Genomic DNA, 21,002 nt, shown 5'->3' with positions numbered 1-21,002 from the left:
CCATCCCGATTCATGGACGACTTACGCAAAAAAAAGAAAAAATTCGAATTTCGACGCGGGAACGACGGCCATACTTAACATGGCAAATCTAACTATATGCTGCAAAAAAGCAGCTTTAACTATACGCCGGAAAAAGCCGACTAGAGACGATGTAAGAGAATGCGACGGCCGCGCGTATGTTCGTGGATCGTCGGAAATAGCTAATTTGCATACCCGACGCGGAAAACGACGTGAACGCCACCCAGCGGACGCCGAAGTATTGCATCTTAGATCTGAAAGGCGTACGAGGACGTATACCTGTCGGATCTAACCCAGATGCCGTCGTATCTTGGTTTGAGGATTCAGATACGACACGGGAAATTTGAAAGTATGCCGGCGTATCAGTACTCTGTCTGTGGATCTGGCCCTATGTGTTTTGTGTTTATGGAATGATTGTATGGTATATATGTTATTTCTCACATTTCCTCAATGAGATGAAAAAAAGAAGAAACTTCTAATGCGTACACACGGTCGTTTTTTGTCTTGTAAAAAAACAACGTTTTTTCTCATTAAAAAAAATAAAGTTTTTCAAACTTCATTTTAAAAAACGACGTTGCCTACACACCATCGTTTTCTCAAAATGCTCTAGCAAAGCGCGGTTACGTACAAAACGTACGACGGCACTCTGTTCCATTCAAGCTCGCGTCATAACTTGCTTCTGAGCATGCGCGGGTTTAAAAACGTTGTTTTAAACGTCGTTTTAGCCCACACGATCATTTTTTATGACACAAAAAAATAAATTTTGAAAGATGACACAAAAAATTGAAGCATGTTCAAAAAAAAATTTTGGTCGTTTTTTAGAAGGCAAAAAACGACGTAAAGCCCACACACGATCATTTTAAATGACGTTTTTTAAAACGTTGTTTTATTTCATCACAAAAAACAACCGTGTGTACGTGACATTAGAATTTGGGATATGACTACCAAATGTTAAGAAGATAAGATAGAGAAAAAACTTGGAGGGAGTAATGGTTTGCGCTACCTGTACGTGTGGCCAAAAAATGGGTGTGACCGGTAAGTGGGCGTGGCCAGCAAGTGGAGATTTTTTCATGGCGTACAATTCTGGCCTCTGTATACCAACAAAAAAAGCTAACAAATGCAACACTCTACACTTCCTTTATGCAATTCTACAAAAAGGACTTATAAGTGCAATGGTAAAAGCTATTAATGAATATCCAGTGCAAATCAACCAATGTATTGCAATATAGTAGTGATGGTGTCACCCCTCTGCAAAAATATTTGAGAAATTGCAGAGCTGCAATGTTCAAATAATAGTGAAACCCCTACATACAATGATAATAACAGAGATGCAAATCAACCTGTGTATTAGAACATAGTAGTGATGTGTCCCCCTATCTGCACAATGCAAGAAATATTGAAGAGCTGCAATGCGTAAATAGTGGTGAAACCCCCCTCTATATAATCATAATAAAATTTACAATTGATGTACATATTTAACATTTTATTATGGTTATGCACAGGTTGTCTCCGCATATCGGCCCCACCCATCCCCAACATCAGAGCTCCGATTGACAGCTCTACTCACTTTTGGCCATATATACCCCCAGCTTGCCCATCAATCCCTGCTATGCTGGATAGGATAGATATTCACATTTCTGCATGTCCTGCTAGGGCTAGGCTGTTAGCAATGGGTATAGGCGCTGCCCCTGAATCTGGGGACAGAACCGGGGACAGATTTTGTCTGGGGACACCGTACTCAATCCAGGGACTGTCCCCAGAAACCGGGGACATCTGGTCACCCTACCCAGGAATCTTTTTTCGGTCCTTCATTTCACTCCGGGATTAGGGTGTGTAGGTGGTTTACCACATCTGAGTAAGCACCTACAATTCCTTTCTACAGTGACCTGCATACTTCTGGAGTCAAATAACACTGTGTGATTATTGTATCCTTTGTGGCCTCTTAATCATCATCCTGTTTGATTGACACCCCTACAATAGGCCTCCAAGGCTTTGCCTCTCAATTCTGGTGTCATATACTGGGCTAAATGTGTCTGTGTCAAGTGCTATGTTTTTCAAAGAAGTAAAGTAATAAGTATCAATGTCATAGTACTCCCTGAGTCTGGAAATTTGGCTGCATGGCTCACAGCCAAATCAAATGTGCTTCCATGTGCTTAAGAAAACTGAAGGTCTGATCTTGTCACTGTTGCTGGAGACATCTTCAATTCATACTGACATGCAGCCCCCCTCTTCCAGTCTTCCTTCCAGCCTGATGAATTATAGCCTCTTTATCAGCAACATCCCAGCATTCTGTAGCCTCTCTCTCAGTATGGCTCTCTAGAAACTCTGGGTATACCAAAGAATCTGTAGCCAATATGCATTGCAGTGCTGCCTGCATCTGAATCGATGTTAGGTACAGATAGTCCAGTGCTGGCACGCTATGGACAGGAAGTTGCTTTCCTGACTACATTAGGTACCGTTATTGTACCTTCACCCAACTGGGCATTATCAGAACCACTTGTACCTGAGACAGACAGTACCCCTTCTACTACCTGCTACAGGTTCCTCCCCGATCTGTTGCTTGGATTTCTGTGTCATGTATCTCTCTAATCATGTTCTTCTTTGTTTTGTGATAGGTTTTACTCTGGCTTGCTTGGCACACATTCATCAGATCATGTCTGTTCATTCTTTTGAAGACTACTAGACCAGGCATATGTACAAAATATCCAAAATAATAGGAAAACAAAGGCTAGGGTTGAAACTTTTGCTGTATGGTTCTCATTAGAAAACAATATTATACAGTAAAACCTTGGTTTGAGAGTAACTTGGTTTGAGAGCGTTTTGCAAGACAAGCAACATTTTTTAATACATTTTGACTTAATATTTAAGCGATGTCTTGATATACAAGTAGCTACATGTCACAACTGAGTTTAAAAGAGAAGAGAGGCGCCTCTAAGGCCTTGTACACACGACCGAACATGTCTGCTGAAACTGGTCCGTCGGACCAGTTTCCGCGGACATGTTCGGTCGTGTGTACGGCCGACCGGACAATTTTACGGCGGATCGGACAGGTTTCCAGCGGATAAATGTTTCTTAGCATGCTAAGAAACATGTCCGCTGGAAGCCTGTCTGTCGGACATGTTCGGTCGTCTGTACGACTCACTGAAAGCCCTCGCATGCGTCAAAGTGATTAGACGCATGCGTGGAAGCATTGACCTTCCAGGGTCGCGCACGTCGCCGCGTCATCGTCGTGGCGACGGCACGGCCACGTCACAGCGTTCGCTGTCTGCAGGAAATTTGGTCTGATGGTGTGTACAGCCATCAGACCAAAATCCGGCAGCGGACATGTCCGATGAAAATGGTCCGCGGACAATTTTTGTTCCTGCTTTGCTAAGTGCATTGCCTGCACCTGAGTTGTCTGCAGCGGTGGATGTTTGTTTGGGTTCCCACCTGGAGTGGCTATTCCCTTTCCCGAAGTTGTTAGTAAGCAGGGAATTCTGGGTAGAATCTTCACAGGAAGTGAACCAGCCACCATTCTTTGAGAAGATACTGCAGGAAGCAAGACATGTATTTCTCAATCTATTGCCATCACCCCTTAGGCCCCGTACAGACGACCGAACATGTCTGCTGAAACTGGTCCGCTAGTTTCAGCAGACATGTCCGGTCGTCTGTACAGCCGAGCGGACAGGATTCCAGCGTACATTTGCCCGCCGGGCCTTTTTCGAGCGGGCAAATATTTCTAAACATGTTTAGAAACATGCCCGCTGGAATCCTGTCCGTCGGACATGTTCGGTCGTCTGTACAGACCTACCGTACATGTCCGAGCAGCCGAATGACGTCGACGCATGCGTGAAAGCATTAAACTGCCAGGGCCGTGCACGTCGCCGCGTCATCGTCGTGGCGACGCCGCGGCCTCGTCGCCGCGTATCATGTACGCGCGGATTTCTGTATGATGGTGTGTACAGCCATCATACAGAAATCTCCGGGCAGACATGTACGCTGAAAACGGTCCGGCGGACCGTTTTCAGCGTACAAGTTTGCCCGTCTGTACGAGGCCTTAGAGAGCGTAAAAAGTATGTGTTTATTATCTCATCCTGTATTGTAGATCATTGTTTCTGTAATGAATGCTGTAATGTATGCAATATTGTACTTATTGAGGTCTATTTCTGTTATTTTGTAGTTTCACCTGACTTGTTCTAATAAAACTGAGATCAAAGAAACATGGGGCCAGATTCAGGTAGAATTGCGGCGGCGTAACGTATCGTAGATACGTTACACCGCTGCAAGTTTTCATCGCAAGTGCCTGATTCACAGAGCACATCCAATGAAAACCTACCCCGGTGGCCTCCGTCGTAAGCCCGCGTAATTTAAATGGGCGTGTGCCATTTAAATTAGACGCGCTCCCACGCCGGACCTACTGCGTATGCTCCGTTTCGAAATTCCCGCCGTGCTTTGCGTGCAGTGACGTCATTTTTTCGAACGGCGACGCGCGTAGCGTAATTCTGTATTGCCGGACGGCTTGCGCAAACAACGTTCATTTTTACATTTCGACGCGGCCATACTTTATACAGCAATACGTTTGGTGTGTAAAGTTAAGGCACCAAAAACGACGACTAACTTTGCGACGGGAAACTAGCGACGACGTAGCGAACGCGAAAATCCGTTGTGGATCGCCGTAACTCCTAATTTGCATACCCGACGCTGGTTTACGACGCAAACTCCCCCAGCGGCGGCCGCGGTACTGCATCCTAAGATCCGACAGTGTAAAACAATTACACCTGTCGGATCTTAGGGATATCTATGCATAACTGATTCTATGAATCAGTCGCATAGATACTCTGAGAGATACGACGGAGTATCTGAGATACTCCGTCGTATCTCCACTGTGAATCTGGCCCATGGTATCTGAAGTTTATGGGACAAGAAGGTTTAGCTATCTGCCCTAGAGACAGAACAGTTGTAGCTGATATTAATGTGGTTACTATATTGACAATTGGCATAGATCCTTTAATTCTACTTCTGGATATTTGTGACAATATTGCTAAAAGGTTATTCATTTTTTATGTAAATTTATTTATCTAAATGGAAATGTATTTACTATTCATATATGGAGATTTGTGGCAAATGCAGTTTTTTTCCCTTATAAACTCACGTAACTGCCCTAGAAATTAAATAAAATCTGGGCTGCTTGGGTGGCAACAAGAGATTTGACAATATGATGCACCATATTCTTTACAATTTATTTTTCACCATGCAGTTTATGTTGATCAAGGTGGTGCAATTTCACATTTCATAGGTTTTCTATCCTTAACTCCCTCTTCCATATCTTTTCCCAACTTCCTGCCCTGCAAGTCCCTTTCCCTTTTCCCTCTTGTGCTCCCCCTCCAACCCTACCCTTTTCCCTTCGTTCCTTTAACTCTCCTAGTTGTTCTAAAGTGTCAGTGTCCAACTCACTTTTTATATTGCTTGCATTCATTGAATACTATTGTATACCTTACTGGTGCACAATTTATCTGTATACCTTCCTGATTGGTAAAATGTTTTACAGTATGTATGATATGTTGTGTTTCCTTTTGACCATTCATATTACCTGTACCTGCCACTATTGTTTTTTTCGTTTTCTTTTAATTGCTTTAAGAATTAAGATCAATAAAACATTTCTGTTAGAAAAAAATATAGTAGGCTGCAATATACACTGCTCAAAAAAATTAAAGGAACACTTTGAAAACATATCAGATCTCAACGGGCAAAAAATGTCATGCTGGATATCTATACTGATATGGACTGGGTAATGTGTAAAGAATGAAAGGATGGCACATCTTTTGATGGAAATGAAAATTATACACCTACAGAGGGCTGAATTCAAAGACACCCTGAAAATCAAAGTGAAAAAATTATGCAGCAAGCTAGTCCATTTTGCTAAAATTAATTGCAACAACTCAAAATGGTCCTCAGTAGTTTGTATGGCCCCCAAGTGCTTGTATGCATGCCTGACAACATCAGGGCATGCTCCTAATGAGAAGATGGATGTGTCCTGTGGTATTTCCTCCCAGATCTGGACCAGAGGATCACTGAGCTCCTGAACTGACTGAGGTGCAACCTGGCGGCCAGGATGGACCGAAACATAATGTCCCAGAGGTGTTCTTTTGGATTTAGGTCATGTAAGCGTGGGGACCATTCAATGGTATCAATTTCTTCATCCTCCAGGAACTGGCTGCATGCTCTAGCCACATGAGGCCGGGCATTGTCGTGCACCAGGAGGAACCCAGGACCCACTGCTCCAGGGTATGGTCTGACAATGGGTCCAAGGATTTCCTCCTGATACCTAATGGCAGTCAGGGTGCCATTGTGTAGCCTGTAGAGGTCTGTGTGTCCCTCCATGGATATGTTTCCCCAGACCATCACTGACGCACCACCAAACCGGTAATGCTGAATGATGTTACAGGCAGCATAAAGTTCTCTGCCGCTTCTCCAGACCCTTTCACATCTGTCACATATGCTCAGGGTGAACCTGCTCTCATCTGTGAAAAGCATTGGGCACCAGTGGCGGACCTGCCAATTCTGGTGTTCAATGGAAAATGCCAGTCAAGCTCCACAGTGTCCGGCAGTGAGCACAGAGCACACTAGAGGATGTCAGGCCCTCAGGCCACCCCCATGAAGTCTGTTTCTGATTGTTTGGTCAGAGACATTCACACCAGTGGCCTGCTGGAGGTCATTTTGTAGGGCTCTGGCAGTGCTCATCCTGTTCCTCCTTGCACAAAGGAGCAGATACCGGTCCTGCTGGTGGGTTAAGGACCTTCTACGGCTCTGTCCAGCTCTCCTAGAGTAACTGCCTGTCTCCTGGAATCTCCTCCATGCTCTTGAGACTGTTGGGGGACACAGCAAACCTTCTGGCAATGACACGTATTGATGTGCCATCCTGGAGGAGTTGGACTGCCTGCGCAAACTTTATAGGGTCCAAGTATCGCCTTGTGCTACCAGTAGTGACACTGACCCTAGCCAAATGCAAAACTAGTGAAAAACTGTCAGGAAAGATGAGTAGGGAAAAAAAATTCAGACACCTCCACCTGAAAAACCATTCCTGTTTTGGAGGTCGTCTGATTGTTGTCCATCTAGTGCACCTGTTGTTAATTTCAATTAACAGCAAAGCAGCCGAAAGTGATTAACAACCCCCTCTGTATACACCCCTCCCCCTCTGATACATAACTGACCAGATAAATAACCCAGGAGTTTAATCCTGGGTTTAGATACACTCTGTGGCAGATTTTTATACCATGAATTGTCCTTTTAAAGTTGATATGGGTTTCTACACTTTATTTCTTTGTACTGTCCTAAATAGAGCAACAAACTGTGTAGCATGTTAAACATTTCTATCACACTCTGCTGCATCTGTATTTTAAATAGAAGTGATCTTTTCTTTTTCTGAACAGAGATGAAAGGACTATAATTCTGCATTTTGTGGCATACAATAATTTCTTGAAACATCTGCTTTTAGAAGCCTTTGCTATCTTGTGCTTCCTAATTTACAACAAAAAAAACTTATATCATGCTGTAAAAAAAAACTTGATATACAAACAAGGTTGATATACGAGTTTCATTATGTTATAGAGTACCAGTAAACATTGAGCTGATTTAAAATCAATTTCAAAAATTGGGTTTTTAGATGCATTTTTAGCTATAGAACTTCAATGCTCTTTGTGTTGTTCACTTATGTATGTTCACTAAGAAAGTTGCATGTCTCGTCTATAACAATCTATCCTATTTTTAATCTATTGTAGACCATTATTATGCATTCATTTCATATCAAAGTCTCTGCACGTTACATTTATTGTTGAGCAGTGGCGGCTGGTGGGTTTTTCCTTTGGGGTGGCGGCACTACCACCCCCCCGGGTGGCCAGTGGCATGGCACTACCACCCCTCAGTCCAGGTGGCACTGATCTAGGTGGCAGGCTGTGGTGTCTTCCAGCACGATTCGCCCGCCGTGCACGTAGTGGGGTTTGGGCAGCGCCTCCGTCGTGTGTCTCCTCTCTCTTTCGTCTAAGCACTAGGTATCCAATAGGATCGCCTGACACTTCGGCCAATCGGGAAACAGGCAGGGCTGGTGCAAGGATTTTTGACACCCTAGGCGAAACCTAATTTTGCCGCCCCCCTTTGGCTCCACTCCTTTGTCCTGCCCATGTATACCCCATATTTTTATAGATTACTACCATTTTGGAGGGTGGAGTCAGTCACTGAGCCTGGAGGTGGTAGGGGGCATCGTTACGTCGCCCCTGACTGATGTGTGCTCTAGGCCTACCTTGTCTATAGGTAGCACCAGCCCTGTACAGGGGATATGTACACAGATAATCAAGGCACTGATGATCATTGCAGGCCCATCAGTGCTTTCTATCAGTGCCCATGGGCACTGAGTGCCACCTCCATTAATGCAGCTTATCAGTGGGAACCCCTCATAATGGGCACAGCAGGTGTACGGACTTGGAAACTCAGCACAGGGATGGTGGGAACCCCTCATAATGTGCACAGCAGGTGTAGAGACCCCGAAACTAAGCACAGGCATAGTGGGAACCCTTCATAATGGGCACATCAGGTGTACAGACCTGGGAACGCCGCACAGGGATGGTGAGAACCCCTCATAATGGGCACAGCAGGGGTACAGACCCCAGAACTCAGCATAGGGATGGTGGGAACCCCTCATAATGGGAACAGCAGGTGTACAGACCCGGGAACTCAGCACAGGGATGGGGGAGCCCCTCATAATGGGCACAGCGGGTGTACAGACCCCGGAACTCAGCATAGGGATGGTGGGAACCCCTCATAATGTCCTCCACTGGTGTCACAGGATCTGCGGCTCCCCCCAGCTAGGACTTTATGTGTGTGTCAGTGCCCAGGATGAGTGTCAGGAGCTGGGGGGAAGACACTTCCAGGCTGCTCTGTGTATTTTGCCTAGGTAGGAGAGGAGCGCAGATCGCTCCCATACACTTGTACTGCAGAGCGGTTCCACCAAAAATCTGCTTTCCCCAGTGACTGAGCCGCTCCCCTCCGAGTCCTTGCGCTTGTCTGTCTTGTTATACTGACACCTGGCTCTACACACACAAGGCTGTGTCATCTCCACACCAGAGAGCTGTGTATACACAGCAGCCATAGTTGCGCCCTAGGAGGCTGCCTAATCTTCCTAGTGGTAGCGCCGGCCCTGGAAACAGGTCTCATGACCTGCCTCTAGACTGTTGGGGAGGAACTTTAGTGTGAAAATAGCGAATATTTATTTGCTATTATTTGCTATCATCACACAACTGGGTGTGCTTGGAGCGCAGTGCTCTGGGCCCCGAGCCCACCCTTTTCTTAAGTCTATTAGAGCCTCTGCTTAACAACACATGCTTCAAAAGAACACCCACCCTGCAAAAAAAATCCATATTCTGGCAGGCCTGATATGTATGTAGCATTACCCCGGAGGAGTTGCTGATTGTTTTGGGTGGCACATTTACCTTGTGGCTCTGAATTCCTAGGGGTGAATGGTGCATATAGCAATAGTAAAAGAATTAGTGTAATAAAATATAAGCAGTGCTGTAAACAATGTAAGATGAAATATCCGTTTTCACAGGTATTCAGAAATAATGCTAATGTCCATAAACATCACCATGTGACAAAAGTAAATATGTGCACACATTTCAAAAAATATATAGTACAAAAATGTCTGCAACAAGTGTCTTTGCTGTGCTCTTTATTACCCAGCCAGGTAAAAACAATGAACTGGTGATGAGTGGGCTTAGCGTACCCGGACAGGCCTCTCTCACTGACCTGGCAGCCGGAGTATCACTCGAACCTTTGTAGGATAAAGTCTCTGCCACAGACCCTCCTGAATGAACGTGAACTTGAGGAAAAGTTTCTGCCACAGACCCTCCTTGGTGAACGTCAGGGAGACACCTCTGCCACAGGCAGACGTCATTGTAGTTACGGAGGCAGTCCTCAAGTGAATTACGCCTGGATCTCCTTCTTAATGTCGCCCAGGTACCGACTGACAGGTGATCAATCCTTCAGTGTCCGGCTACCTTGATCCCCGGTGGTTTGTCGAAATCCTTTTGGACCACCAGCCTCTCATTGGCACTCCTCAGACGGACTCCCCACCGAACAGCAATACCGCTTGGGATCCTCAAAGGTGGGAACCCAGTCGCTCATTGGGTCCCTGTCGCTGCTCAAATGTACCGGACCATCATGGAACACCATGTGACACGCACGCCCCAGCCAGGTAGGCCATATGCCGGGGCACCGTGATGTGGCCACCCTAAAGGTGGGTGCCACACTGGACGAAGAAGACGAACACCCCGAACCAATGGCGTCTGCCCCATAAATACCCTCCCCCAGCATGCACAGCAAGGCTCAACCCTCCTGATTGGCTGCAGGGGAAGAGCACCCAAACCTTCACTCCACTGCTGCCATCTACTGCACTGGGGTGGGAAGAACACCCCAGCACAACAGAATGAGCCCACAGCACAGCCAAGCTGAGACAGAGACCCTGTTTTGAACATAACAATTTGGATCAGAGTTTAACTACACTCTGATCCCCCTCTAAATTTAAATAGCACCGGTACTCTAAAGTAACCAAGTGCTACATGTAGATCAGGGGGCCGGACGCATGGTTGGGGTGGGGCGGCTCCCATTAACTCTCTATGGACAGGCCGCCACTGTTGTTGAGTAAAACAGAATATACCTTATGCATGAATGATATTTGAATGCAAATGTATTGATTACATTGTTCCTGTGCTTATCTAAACACTTTGGCATGAAAACAAAAGTACCTTGAAAGTATGACCAAAATATAGCTGCCTGCACTATACCCCCCACCACCACCACCACCACCACCATACCATTTGTTTGTCAATCCCTTGCCTATTAGTGTAGAAAATGGCCATTACTGTTTTTTAACATTGTACACCCCTTAACACGGTTACATACTGTATATGGTTGGTAAGGCCGAAAAAAGACACCAGTCCATCCATTTCAACCTGTGGTGCTTGAGTGTGCTTTTGTTTATGTCAATAGTACATTGTATAGCCCTGCATGTTGTGATTGTTAAGGTGCCCATGCAATAGTTTTTTAAACTATTGATGCTTCCTGCTGATACCACTACTTGTGGAAGAGAAACCGTCTCTCTTCCAATTTCAGTGAATGTCCGCGTGTCTTTTGAAATTCCCTTTCACTGAAAATGTTTTCCCTATGCTAGGGCCATCAGTACGGTATTTGTACATTGCTATCATATCCCCTCTCACATGTCTCTTCTACAGAGAGAATAAGTTCAATGCTTGTAGTCTCTCCACGTAGATGAGATCCATCAGTCTCTTTATTAGCTTTGTTTGTTTCTCTGGACTCTCTCCTGTTTTAGCACATCCTTCCTGATGACTGGTGCCCACAACTGGATGGCATACTCTCCTTGTGTGTGTTTGGTTGTTGTTTCACTACACATTACTGTGTATATATATACTGTATATATATACTGTATATATATATATATATATATATATATATATATATATATATATTTATATTTATTTTATCACAGACCTGTCCTTCTCAACTACCAATGAGGATATGTTTTTTGGGTTATATTGTAACCTCTTACCTTCTGCAACTATTTTTTTCAAATAATTGATTTTTCAAATACATTGTGTCACTTTATATGGTATGTCTATGCGTAATATACGCGTGATTCTTACCTTATTTGTCTTGTGCATATCTTTGGTGGCTGGCACTATATACCTGGTTTAACGTACACACCATCTTTTGCTTCCTTTTGTATTTTTTGCTATTTGGTGGATAATATATTACATTGTATTGATTTTTCAATCTTTCAATATCCACAGACCCTTCTTATGATAATATAATATACACTTCTTTCACCTCATTCTATCGGGTGTGTCCCCACATCTCTCTGCAGCGCCTTTGCATGTGACCCTTTGGTGTTGACCCCTTGATACCCCCCTATTCTGTTTGCATGTTCTGATTGATTCTAATGGTGCTTTAAAGCACATGGTACAGCTAATTAATATGTATATCAACTCTTTGTTGATATAATGTAGTCTTTAAATGTTATGTTGCATTTTAATAATGTGTTATAATGCCATGCAAATCCAAAACCAATAAAAGTCTGTCTCTCCTTAGAGATACTACCAAGCTCCCAAAGAAGCGGTCGCCGTGAAACATGTCGAGCTAACAGTTGTCGTATCATGCATTACAGTTATTCATGTCCTTTGTGAGATGCGTTGACTTTCTGGACCTTTATTGGATTAATAGATGGTCTCTGCAATTGCTGCTGTAGTTCTCTTTTTAAGCTTTTTTTTCATGTATTGTATGTGTTTTCTTTTTTAACAAACCTTTACGGGTTATATGTTAAAAAATGTATTTGTATTTTTATAATTGGTGCCTATAAAGTCAATTTTTTCTGTGTTTTCAACACCTGTTGTCCCATACTCAAGATGCGGCTGGACCGGAGTCTTGTAGAGTGGGAGAATTATTGTTTTATCTCTGGAGTGAATCCCCTTTTTAATACATACCAATATTCTGATGGCTATACCATCCTAGATTCCCCCTGAGGCAGTAGTGTAGCGTAGGTTGTCAGCAACCGGGGCAAGGCAAGTCATTTGCGCCCCCTAACCTGTGGGCTTTTAGCACCCAAGAATGGGGGCCTATGTTTCTCCACTCACAGCCTGAGCCTCTGATTAGCTGCCTGCAGCCTTTTATTATTGGTTAGATCTGAGATATTTCTTTGATTATAGTAGTCAAAGAGATATCTTCTCAGTATCAGCCAATAATAAAAGGCTGCGGGCAGCCAATTTAGAGACTTTGGGCCAAATCCACAAAAGGGATACGACGGCGTAACTGCTGTTACGCCGTCGTATCCCTGTTCCTAACTATGGAACTGATCCACAGAATCAGTTTTCCATAGTTAGGCAGAAGATCCGGCATGTGTAAGGGACTTACACTGCCGGATCTTAGGATGCAGTACCGCATCCGCCGCTGGGGGCATTTTGTGTCGAAATGCCGCCTCGGGTATGCAAATTAGCACTTACGGAGATCCACAAAGCTTTTCAGCTTCGTTTTTTTCTCCGTAAGTTTTAGTTTGCATACGCAAAATTAGGACTGCTTTTACAAGGTGTAAAGTTAGTACACCATGTAAAAGCAGACCTTTCTGTCCAGCGACGCGATTTTTTTAAAATTTTGATTTTTTTTTTTCAGCCGTATCTTTTTTTTTTCCCGACGCAACTTTATTGACACGTGGCAATCCACAAAGCTCGGCGTAACGTAATTTTGCGCTATGCACGTCGGGAAAATGACGTCACGAGCATGCGCAGTACGGCCGGTGCGGGAGCACGCCTAATTTAAATGGGAATCGCCCCCATTTGAATAGGAACGCCTTGCGCCGGCGGAATTTAAGTTACACAGCCCAAAATTTCTAGGTAAGTGCTTTGTGGATCGGGCACTCAGGTAGAAATTTTAGGGCAGTGTAACTTAAATGGAAAAAATAAGTTACGCCGGATCTTTGTGGATTTGGCCCTTAGGTTGTAAATAACGAGGAGCACCTATATACAGCAGAGCAGGCAGCCAATAATAATCCAGACGTAAGGGTTGCACATATTATTTAGTGCTAGACATACTACAGGAGACAGTCAGAAACTGCAGGCATACTATAGGAGACGGTCAGAGACTGCAGAGATTTTACAGTAGATGGTAAGAGACTGCAGACATAGTACAGGAGACGGTCAGAGACTGCCTACATAATACAGGGGATGGTCAGAGACCAATTCAGAGTGCAATTCATACATAGTGAAGAGCTCAGGAGTGTACTGCGTACACCGTGCAGAATTCAGTAGTGAGCTACGTACATAGTACAAAGATTAGGAGAGTGCTATATACAAAGACAAAATATTAAGATTCTACTACATACTGAATGCAAAGATCAGGACTGTCCTATGTACAGAGTGCAGGGTTCAGTAGTGCACTACATACAGAGCAAAGAGCTCAAAAGTGCAAAGAATTCAGGAGTGCGCTACGCAGAGTGAGCAGAGTTCAAAAGTACACTGCGTAGAGAGTGCACTGCAGAGTTCATGAGTGTGCTACGTACAGCTTGCAGGGCTCAGGAATGCATGACTCACAGGACAGTTTACAACTCCCCTTCCAGTACAGAGCTCTCCTCCCACCCCCAAATCCTCTCTTCTCACCTACAAAGTATCAGAGAGGGGCTGCTACAGAAGAGCAGCTACAGCTTACAGTAGGAGATGTTGTTAGGTGGGGAGAGGGGGCATTAGTGCAATTAGGTGTATAGGCAATGATATTGGTGCGGGGGGGGGGGGGCAATGTGCTAATTTCTAACTTGGGGGAGAGTTGGAACATTGGTGCTAAGAAAACAAAAATTGCGCTAGAAATAGTTAGATATAAGTTGTAGACAAATCATTGGACAAACAAAAAAATATATTAATGAAAATGCATCATTAAAATAATGACATCAGATAATCCCATATGGTGCTCAGTGTTCAAAAGATGTCTCCTACAGATTGGTGCTCGGACTGGGTGCCCCACATAGATGTACACTCACCACTGGATATGGACCACTTATCTCTAGTATGGTCTTATGCGCATGTGGGGATACCCCGAATGGTTAGGATGACTTCTTGGAAGTAGAGATGTGACTCATAAGGATAAATGGGGATGATAAGAGCAACAAGAGAGCCTCATTGCGCAATGCCGTATTAAAATGTATTGGTTCCACAAAAGTTAAAGAAATTACACTTACATTGCTGAGTGCCTGATAGTCCTGGCACCTGGCGTATGTAGCAGGCGATTATATAAAAGGTAATCGGCCCTGAACGGATGAGCCCCTTGTTGGCGTCCTGGTGCATGATTCCCGGGGGTATTTTGGTTGGGCGGAAGTAACGCGATGATGCGATATTACCTCAACGTTTTGGCTAACATAGAAGCCATCATCAGGAAGTAGGGGAGTGGGGGCATTGTTGCTAAGTGGGAGGATGTTTGGTATAAGTGGGGAGAGAGGGGCTACTTGGAATAAGTAGGGGATATTTGGAATACATGAGAGGAGAGGAGAAACATTTGGGATACGTGGGAGGAGAGGGGGGCATTTAGAATATGTGGGAGGAGAGGGGGGAACATTTGGGATAAGTGCAAGGGGAGGGGGGAACATTTGGAATAAGTACGAGGGGAGGGGGGGGGACAATTGGGATAAGTGATAGGACAGGAGGGACATTGGGGATAAGTGAGAGGAGAGTAGGGGCATTGTGGATAAGTGAGGGGGAGAGGAGGGACATTTTGAATAAGTGGGAGGGGAGAAGGGACATTTAGGATAAGTGAGAAAATGGGGATAAGTGGGGGACAGGAGGGACATAAAGGGGACAGGAGAACAGTGTGGATAAGTGGGGGGAGAGGAGGGACATTGAGGGTACAGGAGGGACATTGGGGGGACAGGAGGGACATTGAGGGTACAGGAGGCACATTGGGGGACATTGGGGGGACAGGAGGGACATTTGGGGGACAGGAGGGACATTGGGGGACAGGAGGAACATTGGGGGACAGGAGGAACATTGGAGGGACATTGAGGGGCCTGGAGGAACATTAAGGGGACATGAGGGACATTGAGGATAAGTGGGGGGACAGGAGGGACATTGGGGGACAGGAGGAACCCTGGAGGGACAGGAGAGACATTGTGGGTAAGTGCGGGACATTGGGGGGACAGGGGGGACATTGGGGGTACATGAGGAACATTAGGGTACAGGAGGGACATTCGGGGACAGGAGGGACATTGGGGGACAGGAGGGACATAGGAGTTAAGTGGGGGGACAGGAGGGACATTGGGGGACAGGAGGGACATTGGAGATAAGTGGGGGGACAGGAGGGACATTGGAGAGATGGGAGGGACATTGGGGGGACAGGGCGGACATTGGAGATAAGTGGGGGGGGCAAGAGGGATATTGGGGGACAGGAGGAACATTGAAGGGACATTGAGGATAAGTGTGGGGACTGGATGGACATTGAGGGGACTGGAGTGACAAAAGAGACATTGGGGGGACAGGAGAGACATTGTGGATAAGTGGGGGGACAGGAGGAACATTGGAGGGACATTGAGGGGACTGGAGGGACATTAAGGGCTGGGACAGGAGGGACATTGGGGAACATTGAAGGGACATTGAGGATAAGTGGGGGACAGAAGGGACATTGGGGGACAGGAGGGACATTGGAGGGATGGTAGAGACATTGAGGATAAGTGGGGGGACAGGAGGGACATTGAGGATACAGAAGGGACATTGGGGGGGACAGGAGGGACATTGTGGATAAGTGGGGGGACAGGAGGAACATTGGAGGGACATTTAGGATAAGTGGGGGGACTGGAGGGACATTTGGGGGACAGGAGGGACATTGTGGATAAGTGGGGGAAAAGGAGAGACATTGGGGCACAGGAGGGACATTGGAGGGACAGGAGGAACATTGGGGGAGGAGGGGAGGGGCATTAAGGATACGTGGGAGGAGGGTAGGGACATTTGGTATATGTGGGAGAAGAGGAGGGTCATTAGGGATACGTGGGAGGAGAGGAGGGGCATTAGGGATAAGTGGGAGGAGAGGAGGGGCATTAGGGATAAGTGGAAGGAGAGGAGGGGCATTAGGGATAAGTGGGGGGACTGGAGGGACATTGAGGGGACTGGGACATTGGGGACAGGAGGGGCATTGGAGGGACATTGAGGGGACTGGAGGAACATTAATGGGACATGAGGGACATTGAGGATAAGTGGGGGGACAGGAGGGACATTGGGGGACAGGAGGAACATTGGAGGGACAGGAGGGACATTGTGGATAAGTGGGGGACATTGGGGGGAGAGTAGGGACATTGTGGATAAGTGGGGGGGGGGCAGGAGGAACATTGGAGGGACATTGAGGATAAGTGGAGGGACATTGGGGATAAGTGAGAGGAGAGGAGGGGCATTGTGGATAAGTGGGGGGAGAGGAGGGACATTTTGAATAAGTGGGAGGGGAGAAGGGACATTTAGGATAAGTGAGCATAAGTGGAATAATGGGGATAAGTGGGGGACATGAGGAGGGACATTGAGGGGACAACAGGGACATTGTGGATACGTGGGGGGGACAGGAGGGACATTGGGTGGACAGGAGGGACATTGTGGATAAGTGGGGGGGGCAGGAGGGACATTGGGGGACAGGAGGGACATTGGAGGGACAGGAGGGGTGGACAGGTCCTTGGGGGACCCCACGTGCCACACCAGACCATTCTGAGTATTCGCCATTTATCACTATCCTTTTGACCTGTCAGTTTTCAATCCAGGTACTCACCCTATGGTCACCCTATTGTCAATGCCGACAGACCTCAGTTTGTAAAGTAAATATTTGTGGGGAACTGTATGAAATGCCTTTGCAAAATCCAGATACACCACATCCACTAACTGGTCTGTAGTTTCCAGGGATACATTTCGGCCCTTTTTAAATATTGGTACCACATTGGCTTTTCTCCAATCAGCTGGTACCATCCCAGTCAGTAAACTTTCCGTAAAATTTAGGAACAATGGTCTAGCTATCACCTGACTGAGTTCCTTTAGTAGCCTCGGGTGTAAGCCATCTGGTCCTGGTGACTTTTTTATGTTAAGTTTTTCAACTCTATTTCTGATTAGGGATTAGCCAAACACCCCCTGATTCGGTTCACACCAGAACTTGCGAACGGACAAAAAATTTGTGCTAATTTTAAAGGCTGTTTTTTCAGGAGGAGTGATTTTAAAACTGCTTAAAAGTGAAACAATATAATTAAATATTCCTTTAACGGTGTCCAAGATGGCGACCGGAGCGGCAGCACATTAGGGGAGCTCTGGCCAGATCGAGCAAATATTACCCGTTTTCCCTGCTTTACTGATCCTGCTTTGCACCGGAGGTGCTGCCTTGAGTGGTCCGGCTTGGGATGCCCAGGGGGAAGACCTATTCGTACCCGCGGCACCGCCAAACGCCCTAAAATCTCTGGCAGAGTGCCGGCCTCACCTGCTCCTATTCAGACTTCCAGCATGGCGTCGCAGACCGAGGAGAGTGACCAGGATCCCGCCCTGTTGGAGCAGAGCAACTTTGCCGCTCTCATGCATGCCATCACAGACTGTAAATCCACACTGACAGGCAAGATAGACTCGGTGCAGCTGGAACTGGGCCATAAGGGTTCCCATTCTTGAAGATCCCAAGCCTTTATAGCTGTTCGGTGGAGAGCCAATGAGAGGCTGGCGATCCAAGAGGATTACGACAAACCATCGGGGATCAAGGTAGCCGGACACTGAAGGATTGATCCCCTGTCAGTCGGTACCTGGGCGACTATGAATGAATGAATGAAAAATGTATATAGCGCGGCACATGTAAACTAAATCGCCTCTGGGCGCTTGTTGTTCCTGTCTCCTTTGATATCAAAAGAGATGAGTTTTGATCTTTCTCCTGAATGCTAAGTGGTTTTCCTCCAACCGAATGCTGCTTGGTAAAGCGTTCCATAGACTATTTGAAGGAGATCCAGGCGCAATTCTTCCAGGAGGATTGTCTCCATAATTGTAAGCAGTGAGAGCCTGTGGCAGAGGTCTCTTCCTGAGTCCATTTCAGGAGGGTCTGTGGCAGAGACTTTTCCTCAAGTTCAAGTTCATTCCAGGAGGGTCTGTGGCAGAGATTTTTCCCAGAAAAAGGTTCGAGTGATACTCTGGCTGCCAGGTCAGTGAGAGAGGCCTGTCCGGGTACGCTAAGCCCACTCAGGCAGGAGTGGCGCAGAAAGTGTTACATATGGGAGCAGGACTGTTCCAAATACTACGCCTGAATCTGCGGATGTCCCTCCTCCTAAAATAAACAATAAAACAGTAAACAGTAAAATGAACAATAAAATATAAATATTTTTTTTAAAGCACCCCTGTCCCTGTGAGCTCGCATACAGAAGCGAACGCATATGCAAGTCCCGCCCACATATGAAAACGGTGTTCAAACCACACATGTGAGGTATCTCTGCGAACGTTAGAGCGAGAGCAATAATTCTGGCTTCAGACCTCCTCTGTAACTAAAAACATGTAACCAGTTAAAATATTTAAAGCGTCACCTATGGGGCTTTTTAAGTAGCAAAGTTTGGCGCCATTCCACGAGTGTTTGCAATTTTGAAGGGTGACATGTTGGATATCTATTTACTCAGCGTAACTTCATCTTTTATATTATGCAAAACCATTGGGCTAACTTTACTTTATTTTTTTTTAAGCACAAAACTGATTTTTTTTTCCGTAAAAAAAGTGTTTGCTGCGCAAATACTGTGCGAGATAAAAAGTTGCAACGACCACCATTGTATTCTCTAAGGTCTTTGCTAAAAAAACATATATAATGTTTTGGGGTTCTATGTAATTTTTTAGCAAATAAATTATGATTTTTACATGTAGGAGAGAAATGTCAGAAGTGGCCTGGGTGCTCCAGAAAACCTGATGGTGCTCCCTGCATGTTGGGCCTCTGTATGTGGCCACGCTGTGTAAAAGTCTCACACATGTGGTATCGCCATACTCGGGAGGAATAGCAGAATGTGTTTTGGGGTGTAATTTGTGGTATGCATATGCTGTGTGTGAGAAATAACCTGCTAATATGACAATTTTGTGAAAAAAAAATAAAGAAAAAAAATCTTGGTTTTGCAAAGAATTGTGGGGAAAAAAATGACAACTTCAAAAAACTCACCATGCCTCTTTCTAAATACCTTGGAATGTCTTATTTCCAAAGAGGGGTCATTTGGGGGGTATTTGTACTTTTCTGGCATGTTAGGTTCTCAAGAACTGAGATAGGCCGTCAGTACTTAGCTTGTGGACTCTATAACTTTCACAAAGACCAAATAATATCCACCAATTTGTACTTATTTTCACCAAAGATATGTAGTAGTATAAATTTTGGCCAAAATTTATGAAGAAAAAATACTAATTTGCTAAATTTTATAACAGAAACAAAGAAAAAAACATTTTTTACAGAATGTTCAGGCTTTTTTTTCTTATAGAGCAAAAAAAAAAAAAAACAACGATGATTAAATACCACCAAAAGAAAGCTCTATTTGTGTGAAAAAAAGGACAAATATTTCATTTGGTTACAGTGTTGGATGACTGAGTAAATGTCATTCAAAATGTGAGAGCACCGAAAGCTGAAAATTGGTCTGGTTATTAAAGGAGTTGTAAAGGAAAAGATTTGTTTTGCTGAAATGACTGTTTACAGGGTATAGAGACATAATAGGTAACAGATTCCTTTTAATAACGATTAAAAATAGATAAAAATCAATCATATAATGTACCTACAGTTTCTAGTTTCGTTTTTGCATGTTGTTTCCTGCTTCTGTGATGTACAGAGCCACAGAGCCAATACAGGGCAGTGATGGTTTGGAAAACGAAACTGATTGGTGCTGAGGGGTTTTAGACACACAGGGCCAAATTCTCAAAAATCGTGCGTAACTTAACTTTAGGGAGTTAAGTTACACTGCCGCAATTTTCCGAAATTAAGTACCGATTCTCAAAGCACTTACCCGGAAAATTGCGGCAGCGCAACTTAACTCCATCCGTCGCAAGGCGTTCCTAGTTTAAATGGGCGATTCCCATTTAAATTAGGCGCGCTCCCGCGCCGGACGTACTGCGCATGCGTGTGACGTAATTTTTCCCGACGGGCAGCGCGCGAACGTAATTTACGCCGGGCTTTGTGGATCGCGACGGGACAATAAAGTTGCGTCGTGAAAAAAAAAAATACGCGCCGGGAAAAAAATCGCGGCGATCGAAAAAAAGGTCTGATTTTACATGGTGTACTAAATTTACACATTGTAAAACCAGACCTAGTTTTGCGCAAGCAAATCGTAACTTACGCAGAAACCACAATGCTTAAAAGCTTTGTGGATCTGCTTAAGTCCTCATTTGCATACGCAAAGCGGCATTTCAATGAGAAATGCCCCCAGCGGCGGATGCGGTACTGCATCCTAAGATCTGACAGTG

Source organism: Rana temporaria, chromosome 1 (assembly GCF_905171775.1).
Source record: "Rana temporaria chromosome 1, aRanTem1.1, whole genome shotgun sequence".
NCBI lineage: Eukaryota > Metazoa > Chordata > Amphibia > Anura > Ranidae > Rana > Rana temporaria.
This window is presented reverse-complemented; position numbering follows the sequence as displayed.